This window comes from Seriola aureovittata, chromosome 21 (assembly GCF_021018895.1).
Source record: "Seriola aureovittata isolate HTS-2021-v1 ecotype China chromosome 21, ASM2101889v1, whole genome shotgun sequence".
Taxonomy (NCBI): Eukaryota; Metazoa; Chordata; class Actinopteri; order Carangiformes; family Carangidae; genus Seriola; species Seriola aureovittata.
In genome coordinates this window covers 16,925,161-16,937,317 of record NC_079384.1, presented here as the reverse complement: position 1 = coordinate 16,937,317, position 12,157 = coordinate 16,925,161, and the positions used below count along the sequence as shown (strand labels likewise).

General features: G+C 41.3%; 1 protein-coding gene across 1 annotated transcript in view; it reads left to right on the top strand.

The window, feature by feature from the left end:
- thrab (thyroid hormone receptor alpha b) overlaps nucleotides 1-12,157 on the top strand; it is a 138,309-nt gene that overhangs the window by 20,808 nt on the left and 105,344 nt on the right. The window contains exon 2 of the mRNA XM_056366540.1: nucleotides 375-457. The gene's annotated coding sequence lies outside the window, so the exon portion shown is untranslated. The remainder of the gene's footprint in view (nucleotides 1-374; nucleotides 458-12,157) is intronic.

The following is a 12,157-nucleotide window of genomic DNA, read 5'->3' as shown; positions in this document are numbered from 1 at the left end:
CCTTAAGTTAGACACTTCATTTGGCTAAAGGATTAGACTACTAAGCCTTTTAGTGGTAAGCTGGTCACATGAAAATCTAACAACGGTTTGCATAGACAAGAAAACCTTGCACCTCCTTCTGGGATTTTCCTCTCTTGAACTCTGAGACTCCTCCCCATGTCATCCCTGACTTAGCAGTACATGCATGCATCAGTGGCCATGTGGATTCCCTTGCGCTAGAGCTGCGGCTATCTGTAGGATTTGGCTAAGTCTCTGTCTTCGCAGGATCACTCTGTAAGGCTTTTCACTCCTCGTAGTGTGTTTACTCCTGGCGGATGTTTTTCTTTTGTTGGCAAAGATATGAAGGAATCACAGATCGTCTGTTCTGATTACAGAGTTCCCTGAGACCTATGTTGGGATGAAAGCTGGGATCAAAAGCAAAGAAACAACACTGAAGTGAAGACAACTGACCACCAAGGTAAGGAATATTCCCATAGCTTTGTGCTGAGACTGACGTATCTGCTGTTGAATCACTAATTATTCCTGTTCCTGCATGCACCTAATTAACTGTGAACCTACATCAGTGGGATCTGTGAGTGTACAGTTACACTGATACCTCAATGGTGTCACAAAGTCAGAAGACTGGTGGGGCAGTGGTGGGGTTGGTTTCATTTTTCCATGCTGGAACACAGTGTATAATTTACACAGGCGCAGATATCAGATTTGGTGTCATGGGGGGAAAAGCCTGTATTTATAGTACATATGAGGTGTGCAGGGCATATGAACAGACCACTGACATGTTTGTCAGCAAGACTGTCCTGTAAATTGGAAAATGATCACAAACTGATCAGTGCAGCATCCACATACCAAGAGGCTGCAGCTCAACTTTCCTTTCAGCCTAGATGAGATATATGACAACTGCTTTCTCTCTCTGCCACCTGAGCAGCATGAGGGTGACATATGATGTATGATATGATATTCTGTAAGATAACAGAATGATGTTTTAGCTCTGTGTGATGTGACTGAACCTCCTTCACCTTTGTGCAGTGGGGATAAGCATCTCAACATCACTGCACTTTATTTGGGCGACCAGGATGAGAAATCACTTTACATTTAAAACAGTAAATGGACACACTGGAATTGGCTCGGTATTGCAACAGGGTTTTCTGGACCCGTTTTTCTTTACGCCTGCTGGCAGCGGGCCAGCGTGGCGTCACATAGTTCACAGACCCCCGAGTTGCAACAGTCAGCGCTCCTCCTGAGGAGCGATACCTCGCTCTGTGTTGAACTTGCACTTTTCCCTCTTTTCATCGCTGCTCTCCACAGTCCAACGTGCGGTGGCTCACTGACCGGTCACACATTCACTTCAAGGCAGTTTCCATGTTCGCTGATGATCTTTTTCATATTGCATTTTCATGCTTTATATGTGCACTGTGCGTTGACATGTGCTGCAGGATAGAGCAGTTATTGTTAGGGTTGAACCCTGCTGTGTTTCAGTTTTCAACATTTTGTTAGAAACATTAAATTTAGCTCTGTAATCATGATTTTGTGGTAGAAAACTGCAGTTTTGAGCAGCAGCCAAATTAATGTTCACAACTTGTAAAAAATGAGATGAACAGTGTATGAAATGTTGATTAAATGTGTATCTGACACATGAAAATAACAGCTGACCACACATTGAAATAACAGCTGTAGCCTACTGACTTCTGCATATCCTGCAGTTCCACTATTCAGAACATGATGAGCTTAAATTACTAATAATAATTCTCATGCTGTGATTAGTGCGATTGTTTTTAACAGAAAAGACTCATAACTGTTGCTCTTCTTACACAGAGTCTACTACTGGTTGTAGAGCGTTGTTGGAGAAATGCTTCATTCTCTAACTGACAATCTTTGGCTGAATACGAACACCAGCTTGCAGAGAGCCAAGATTCATTTTGACCCTTTGGCAAGTTTCTTAGGCTGGAACATGCTCCTCTGCACTGTGTGTGAGCAAATATGTACAGTTGTTATTTGGAGATATTTTTAATATTTATACGTAACCTAAACACAAGTTTTGCAATAACTTGGATCAACAACAACAATTTTCTCAGATAAAGGAAAAAATACAGAACCATACTCCAGCTATAGGAGACCGATTCTTCTGTTGTAATGTGCAGAACAACTGGACATTAGCTATTAGCCTAGATTTTGTAAGAAGCAAGTACTGGAATCAAAACAAGGTGACTTCTGTCAGGGATGAGAGGAGATCATGGGCGCTGCACTGCCACACACATCCTGCCCTTGTGCTTCTCAGGTGGCAGAGAGAACAAGCTGAGCCACTCCCTGCCCATCTGTCATGCCCATCAGGGGAATCAGTTTCCCGCTCTGGCACACACACACACACACACACACACACACACACACACACACACACACACACACACACTCACAAACATGGACGAGCCCACACACACCCAGACACACACACACACCCACCCATCTGGGCACGCATTCACTGACTCAAATACAAACATGCACACACATAATCAAATGGACAAATATGTACAAACATCCACATGCACACAGCCACAGACAGATACAAACGCACACTGTCTCTCACACATTCAAATTCATACACAGATAATCTCTGTGCCGCGCTGACATTTATCTTCAACCGGGGAGTACTAGGGATCCATGGAGCAGGATAGGCAAACTGTGAGTGGGCTCGGAGCCAGCGGTTGAATTACTTTTATTCTCTGACAGTTTGACTCACCACCTGGCCGGGTAATCCCAGCACTCGCTTTTGGACAGCTCCCGTACTAAACCTCGATTTCAATTTGAGTGAATTGAATTTCTCATATGGCCATTCATGCGCTGCCCGGCTCTAACTGGAAGAAGTGAGTTTTATGACCATTAATGTTGTGCAGAAGAGAGACACAATGACATTTAAACTGAAACCATTACAGCCAGACGGATGTGCTGCTCAAGCTGTCGCTATATTACTGCCGTCTCCTTTTCTGTTTGTGACATTTGAATAAGCATTTTTTCTTGATAATCAATAGACTAACTTAATAACGTGCCTGAAGGCTCTTGGATGTCTAGACAGAATAGAGAAGTGGCAATTTGGTTTTACTCTGCAAAGAAGCTGGGGATTAATTTAAAAAAGACAATTACCAAGCATGTTGCTAAATGACATTTCCAGGAACTGTGGAAACAATAAGTGAATAATGACGCCGGCTTATACCGGGTTCAATTAGTTTGTCTTTGTGCGGCTTAATTTGTGGTTGTGTTAATGCCGTGATACGTGGCTTTACCTGCACTGTAGCCGGGGGGCTTGGCTGGATCTCAGCGCAGCGATGCCGGGCGGCGAAGGCGTGACGCTCCGGGATATTCTTGTTGTGAAGGGCGAGTGCAGCTGTAATGTTAGGTTGCAGCATCGTAGAGCTGGAGTGGGTGGTATTTCATGAAAGTGTGCGGTTTCTTGGACAGCTCTCTCATTCACTGAAGGGAAGTGGTTTTTGCCTGCTCTCAGCAAAGCACAGAATGTTCCTCTTTTGCAGCTCTCTGTTTATACTCCGTTATTTCATTCATTCTTGTACGATCATATCAAAGTGTGTATTGACACAGGGTCTGTTCGGGGTCAGAGGGAAGCGGAAAACTGCAAACCACATTTGGCAGAGAGTACAGAGTGTTTGTGGTGTAATGTTAGGTAATATTGTTCCTAGTTAAGACTGCTTACCCCTCAGAGCTGTGTTTGTATTTTAGCTGTAGTTGATTGGTCCTTGTTTCCAAAGGCAGAACCTGTGTAGATTGTCTTCTTTTAAATTACATTTTTATGCCTTTTTATATGAAGTTTGAACTGTGAGTAATCCACATCATCGATCCACAAGTAACGTCAGGCCACTGCAGCAGAAGTCTGGATTAAGGAGCTGCAACAGTTAACACCAAGCATAATATGAGCTCTGCTATATTGGAGACATGGCGCAGAATTCATTGACTAAATTTCGTAGCCGTACAGGACGGTGTGTCTCAACCCCACTCAGTTATCTTGTGCTTTTTTTTTTTTTTTTTCTTTAATACTCTTTGGTTTGTTGGTCTAAAGTTATTTCAGATTGGATTCATCAGCAACCCTGTTTCTGGAATCGGTTTCTTAAGCCTTTTACATAAATATACCCTGTGGAGTTTCTGGTAAACACACACTCATGTTTACATTGAGTGTTCCTCACCAAAACACATTCTGTGTATCACTGAGACCGTAGAAAAGTACTGAATGCCTTTTCTTCCTGCATGAAACAAAGTTGATATTTGGATATGATAAAAGCAGTCTTCTTCTTCTTTGCTGCCTCTGGTGCATTGCTATGTTTCTTGGTGCTTTAAGTTGGTCAGTGAAACAGCAGGAAACTGTATTTGTGTGGAATGTGTATTTGTGTTTGGAGCATCAGAGCTGATAATACATTAATCGGTTGATATTTTCTTTATAATCTAACCCTTTTAAAAAGACAAAAAGTAGTGAAACATTTCCGTCTCTATTTTACTGCCATGGACGACAAAGAAAAGCATCAAATATTCACATTTGAGAAGCTGGAACCAGCAAATAATCGACTTTATTTTCTTGAGAATTGACTGAAACAACTCATTGATTATCAAAATTGTTGCAGATTAATTCGACTGACTTATTGATCAATTGATTTGTTGCAGCACTCACAAGCTTTTGCAAATATTTCACAGTTGTTTTCTCGTGTTCAAATGATCTAATGGCAACACTTCAAATATTAGATACATTTCGTACTGTAATTTCTCCTCACTTATCTTGGAGTGTGTATCTGTTCTGCGGTCAGACTGGGTGATGATATGAGTCATGCCGACATGTCAGGCTTCAGTCAAAAACTCAGTTTAAAAGACTGACATGTTGAAATACACAGCAAAAATAAGACGCAATGTTCCCTTTAAGACTGACATTCATTTTAAATCTTCAGCAGCTCAAAGGACAGGCAGCACAGCTTCTTTGCTGCCCTACAGAGTCTTCTTTAAAGTATATTTCTTGTGCTGTGATAGCTCTTTGTTTGATCACTCAGATACAACTGCGGATTTGAGCCCACGACGAGAAGGGGAAAGCATCAGATCTGACATATTGATTACAGCGTGTTTCGAGATGACAGCTGAAATGTTTGCTTTTACCCTGAAAAATTTTCTTGCAATTTCCTATGTGAATGGCAGCCCCCTCTGGCCCCTGCCTGGAAACCTGTGATCACAGCTTAGACTGCAAGTTACATCCACGTTGCATGTCACTGCAGTTCCTCGTCAGGCGCTCTGAATCGCCGGGCCACTGCAGCATCTCCTGTCAGACGGCCAACTGGATATCATGGTGTGAAACAGATATGATTGGATCAGCTGCTATGCAGCTTCAGACTAACAATGAACGACTTCTCTTCGCAAACCAGAGTGGACACATTGTTCTAAGTTCACACGTTTTACCGTTTCCTGATGCAGCAGTGACAGCCAGCCTGACAGGAATATAAATATTTTAACTTTGACATTGTAACACATTTACATACTTGAACAGTAATGAACATTTTCTATAGGCCTCCAGCTTTTTAGGTCTGTATATAGACAAAACCCTCAGTATTTTCCTAGCTGTAGTGCAGATAGCAGGATGTTTACATAGACAGTCATTATTGTAGCGCTACCTGCTCCTGATTTATCTGCTGCAGCGCTTTGAGCCTTTGGTGGCAGTTGCATGTTAGTGAGGTCTAGGGGATTGTGTAACTTAGCCATTTCTAATTACAGAGCCTGATAAGACATTTGATACAGATGGTAATGAAACATGGTTGAGGGCATATAAATTAAACCACTGTGTGAAGGGCCTCCGTGGTAATCACATCATGGCAGCGCCTGCAGAGATGGCCTCAGCAGTGCCTGTCAGGGTTGTCTATTTAGCTTCTCCCCACATGATACTCATATTACTGTCTATGATAACTCATCTCATATTGAGTAATGGCATCAAAATCCATATAAACATTTATAGCTATTGCCACTGTTGTCTCATGGCTGGTGTTGTAATAGCAATTAACATGCCCATCTGTATCATTTATAAGAACAGTGACTAGTGCTGATATGATTGATAAACGTGTAATTTGATCATTAATCAACTACAATTTTGATATTTGCTGAACTATTAATATAATGCTGCAACGAATAATCAAGCAGTTAATCAGGAAAAAAAATTTCTGCCATTTTTCAAGTAAAAATACCAGAAGGTTCCAACTTCTCAAATGTGAGACTTTGCTCTTTTTCCTTTTCTGACATTTTTAGTGAAATTAATATTTGGATATTTGGTCAGACAAGAAAGGCGATGATGTTAGATGGTGTTATCAGGGATGATTGGAAGAACCAAATGATTAGACCAAATAATTGGTGATACACAAACAATGAAAATAATTGTTAGTTGTATCCCTTCATTAACGCTGGCTGCAGCCTCTTAAACTTTTTAGATGAAGCAATTTAGCCATTTGTTAACAAATTCATTTATAAATTAAATAATCATTTGTTGGGAATTCAACAACAATCCAGTCATAGACTGATTTAGTAAATACAGTATAAATCCTGTCATTGTGCTTTTATGTCTGTTGTGTTCTCTGTCCATCTGTTTAATTTGAAAGAGCAACAACTTGGCCCAGGTTCAACAAGTTCTTCAACCTAAATAACAATACAGGTCCTTTGTCACTGAACTCTAAAATGACCCCATGAAGCGTTTCATGATGTGACACGTCCATCAACAGGATGACAAAACAACAACAGGCACAATTTGATAACACTGTTTTTAAAAAAGTACAAAATACACCCAAATGCAAGATGAGATAATGAAAATATAAATAGATAGGCAAAAAGATAAGAGAATAATACGTGCATTTTGATGACAGCAAATTTGATCAACAGTGACACTTTGTTTGAAGCATTAGAATTATTTATCCTGGTGAGGACAGCCTCCCTCTGTTTGTCATTATAATTATCATGGGTTAGCGCTTTCACTGAACAGTCACCAAGTTCTTTTTACAGATTATTTCTGTCACGTCCTCACACTCTGGATTTTTTTTGACACTGCAGATGAAAAGAATCAATACATCCTCTACATATGCAAATAAACGCAAAACACACAAGGCAGTGAACTTTGTGCACACTATAGTTGATGGAAAACCTCAACTGTTGACAGTCCTGTACAGTATGTGCTATGGTGAGTCATTTTATTGGTTGGTCATGTGAACACGCCTGATGAATCCCTCTGTATCTCTCTGCAGCATTTAATGCTAAATGTTTAAAAGGAGTTATATTGACGCCACAGATCTGCTGTAAACAACAACAAAGGATCTGAAGCAGTTTGTCTATGTTCATCACAGCTGTGTTTACGCTCAACGTGTATAAGTTCTAGAAGATATGAGGGCCTAATGCTGCATTACATTTTGTCCCTCTTTCTCTCCCGGTGTGCCACCTCCCCCCCCGCGTAATCTTTCCCCAAGGCGGTGTCAGTTGAGGCGCAGAACAGGTGCAGCAGCAAGTGATAAGAAGACACAAAGTTCCTGCTCAAACAGTTGGCCCCTGCCACATTATATATGTAATATACGGTCCAGACCGCCACTGCACAGCCATTTGTAGAGAAACAGGTTCAGAGTACTCGAAAGTACACACCAGACATATTCTCTTGTTTAATACCACCCTGGGTGTAACTGTGTCCACAATCATATAATGTATGTAATGAAGACTTTGAGGGAATTTAATGGAAAGGATCAACGGTTTGCTTCAGACCTCGATTTTGAGGGCAGGGTCTCTGGTATCGTGGTTTTGGTCTCGGTTTCAGAATTGTTAAACCCCAGGGTATTAAGTGTATTTGCAGAATATTATGATGTCACAGTGAAATCAACTTTCAAATGTCATTACATCATGATTTTATCCTTTTAGACATTTGTGTGAAATTTTGTCATAATTAGCATATGAATTCTTGAGTTATGGCTCGGGCTGAACAATATGCAAAAAAAAAAAAAAAAAAATTGCCATTATTCTGGAGTCACGATTTCAGATGGAATGGTAATTTTTGCATTTTCATTTTCACTGAAAAAAGCTTGTCTCCTTATGTTTGGAGAATATAGCTTGTAGCCCGGGGTTCTTCTCTAGCACCACAGTGCTTATTTATTGCAGGTTGTGACACATTTATGTGAGGTCACGGTGAACTTGACCTTTTTATCCACCAAAATCTAATTAACTCATCCTTGTTTCCAAGTGAATGTTTGTGCCAAATTTGAGGAAATTCCCTAAAGGCGTTCCTGAGCTGTCTCATTCACAAGAATGGGACATACATACTTATGCACGTACGTATGGATATGGACACAACGCCTCCAGCCGCAGCTGTCGCTGGTATGGAGGCAGCATAATAACATGTATGGCGCAGACTAAGACCTGACAGTATCTTTCACCTCTAGTTAAGGACACAATAGCAGAGCGTCTGCTGGTTTTCAAGTTTAATGAGTAACACATCAGTGTGGACAAGTAGCACTGTACAGTACGTCTTGTTTGGAGAGAAAGTAGCACATGGTCTGAGGGAGCACATGTAAGAACATGCTGGCCCATATGGTTCTATACCTGCTGTTTATAACTGTATATAGTCGTGTGTATGTGTCCGTGGTGAGTAGGGTCTGATAGTGTGCACTCTGGTGAACAGTAGTCTCAACTCCAGAGATGTGGGTGTAAAGAGTTGGTGTTAATTTCAAAGCTCCCTTCTGCCCAAGAAAGGATGCCTTTGTGGTCCCGGGCACCTCACTGAGACTCAAAACAAAAGCCGGTATATCTGTAGCCAGCATATTTATTATATGCATACTGTGGTAAACATGGGTACAAAGCTCTGGATACAGTGAAGAGTTCCATAATCAAGACCAGACCACTTTTCCTAGAGGGGCAAAGACACGGGGAGAAACAGAAAAAAAAAAGGAACACAAAGAACAGAAGAATTTGAGAAAGACAAGAGGGAAAAGAGGGCAGAAATAGCTTGAGAGTGGTGGGCAGCATTAACCAGTTTAGAGAAGGGCATTCCAGCTCTTTTGTTGTGGGGCCACAAGTATTCCAGTCTTCCCTGCTCGCTCCTACTCCTTTGCCACACATCCAAAGTGAACTTTAGGTGACTCCAATAAAGGCGGAGAAGAGGGAAGAGTATTAAATGCCTGGGGTTAGGAACACTGGCTCACTACATACAGTGGACACTCATTTAGCCATGACACTGACACAGTCTGGTTTGAGTTTTACGCAGGCATGTGGAAGAGTTTCGGGGAGTTTCTGTCCCTTTGCGTTTACTCTAGAAAAAGACAGACAAGGGGAGAAACAAACACAGGGGTTTGGTTAAAGCTTTCTGCAGATATACATGCACACACAAAAAAACCCATGCATACAGTTTAATATGTGCACAACATGTGTGCAGTGTTTGAAATTCTTCTCGTACTCACTCCAGCAAGTAGAGAGGGGATGGGCACAGGAATGCTTCAGCGTACCTTTTGTATTGTATTTGAATGAGTTCCAGATCAGTGAACCGTGTTCTGCACCTTCTCATTAAAGACGCACTTATGTAAGCTGGTAGGTTGGTTTCAACATGCCATGACTACTTAAAGCCATATTGGGACATTTTCCCTCCATAACTGTGGGCAGAGAAGTCGACTAGACTTCCATAGATCATGTAATTAAATGTTTACGCCTCATTTTATTCAGCTTGATAGTTGACTGGACATTCACTGAATGTAGGCTTTAGTCTTTGCCAGCGTGAGTGATATCATTAATAATATCAGAGCGATACGGAAGCCAGACGTATGACTCATATTATCTCCTATATTAGTCCCAAATGACTGGAGAGGTCTCATTTTCTGTCTAATTTTATTTAACTCTATTTCGTTAATTGCCCACGTGCCCTTTGGCAAAGCACTTCCTGTGTGATATCTCTGCCAAGTCTGTCAAGGTTGGTTCAGCTGAAATTGTGCCATGTTGGTTTGACACACCCCCTGTCTATGTGTGTGTGTAACTGTGTGTTGTTCAGCTGCCGTTAGAAACTTTCAGTTGAATCTTTGTTTTGTTTTGTTTTGTTAAATCTTAATACATTCCAGTTAAACTACTGGATTTAGATGAGTTAAAATGGCATGTGTGAGAGTCACAGTATGTGTGCTGTATGTATGCTGTGCTCTCAAAAAACATGCAGTCTCAGCCTTGACCTTTGACCTCTCTGCAAGACTGCATCAGTCTGAGCAAGGTTGCTGAGGTCATTATCAGTCAAGTGCCATGTTCAAGTGCTCCCCTTGACAGATCCTAGTCTGTGGGGTTCCAGCAGACAGAACTTGCGTTTGGCATTTCCTATAACTCGTTACTTTGACAGCACCCTCTGTGATTTTTACTAGGGTGTCGAGACATTTCACCTCGGACTCAAAATGAAACTCATTTATAAGGTCTTGAACGTAATGATTTATGTACGAGTGCACACTCAGTGGTAGAGTGGGTCGGCTCTTAATGGTGAGGTTGGTGGTTTGAGCCCTGGCTCCTTCTGCATGACACATGTCTAAGTGTACTTGAGCAAGACTGATGCTTGCTGTAAAAGGTAAGCTGTATTGTTCAGAATAATCTGCTGATTATCATTTTTGATTAATCAACTTATCTTTTGTTGTAAAAAATCAGAAAATAATGAAGAAATGTTCATGATAGGTCCCTTAAGTCCATGATGATGTCTTCAAATTGCTTGTTTTGTTGTACTAACAGTCTAATAACCAAAGGTGTTCAGTTTATTTTCATGGAGGGAAAGGGAAACCAGCAAATATTCACCTCTGAGGTATTGCCTAAATTTAATATATGCAGTGATAGATTCAAGTGTAAAACTTTTAGTTTATGTGTGTGTTTTTATCCCAGCCTGTGTCTTTATTTGACTCTACACAGTACGTGTGTCCTTAAATGTGTTTGCGTGTCCTTGTGTGGTCTCTCTCAGTGTGTTTATCACTGTCTGTTTGTCCCTGTATCTTTTTCTACGTGTGCACGCCCCAGGCTGTGTGAGTCCATGTCTGTGAGTATGTTATTGTGTGAGTCCCCTCCTGTCTGGATAATCCCAACACTCTCCTTGCGCTCTCGCATACAGCAGTGGGAGACGAATGCAGAGGCATGCCTGGGGATGTGGTCAGGAGAGGCCTCTGTTTTATGGAACATACTGTACTAAGCTGAGCCGCTGCAGTAGAGGTGCTATAAATAGAAGGTGCTGATAAAGAAGAAGAAGAAAAAAAAAAGGGGGGGGCTCAGTGTGAAACACACTCACCAAGCTGGTTCCTGCTAGAACACTCAGCCAGCGGCTAAAGGATCACTGCAAGTCCAGGCTGAGCTAAAACCAACACCAAGGTGCATAAGAATTATTTCCAAGAACAGAATTAAAAGCAGCAGTATGCTCAGATTTACTTTTTAATTTATGTGTTTATGTTAAGGGTTAGGGTTTCAAGCCTTGATGTATTTATGATTTTCATTATGGAAGTAACCTACATTCATATATGTCAAGTGTGCTAGACTGCAGCCACATCTGACACCACCTTGGATGTTTATTAGAGTATCTTCTGTCTACAAGTGAACAAATGTTTATCAGAGGGTCTAGAAAAACAGATATGTTGGTGTCAAATTCATTAGTGTTAAAACTTGTAAGGGATAAGTTTGATGAGGTTGGGTTCTTTCCATATTTACTTCACTGCAGCACAGTATAGTACCCTAGCCTTGACTCCGAGTTTGGACCCGATCCGTGGGAAACCGACCCAAACCCGACATGCATAAATAGACTTTTAAAAAAGAGGGCTGATCCAAAGACAGTAAGACCTGGTTTGAAATAGACCCCAGGATAATTAGACCTGATCCAAAAATGTGGTTCTGACCACACTGGAATAGAGAGAAAGAACACCAACACTGGTAGGAGCTCCATCAATCAACAAGCTGCAGTGGTGGAAAAGAGCGGCCATTTTTTCTGCACTTCAAGGTTCACACTCTGCCTCTCACTCCTAAAACAAACTATTTTCTTTCCCGTCATAATTATGACACACCCTGTAATCAGGGCTGATAGCAAGCTCACTACTCAGCTATTAGACATGTGGACTCACAGATCTCGTCTTGCTCCTGGTTCTTTGTACTATGTATGTACTATGTTTGTTACTGG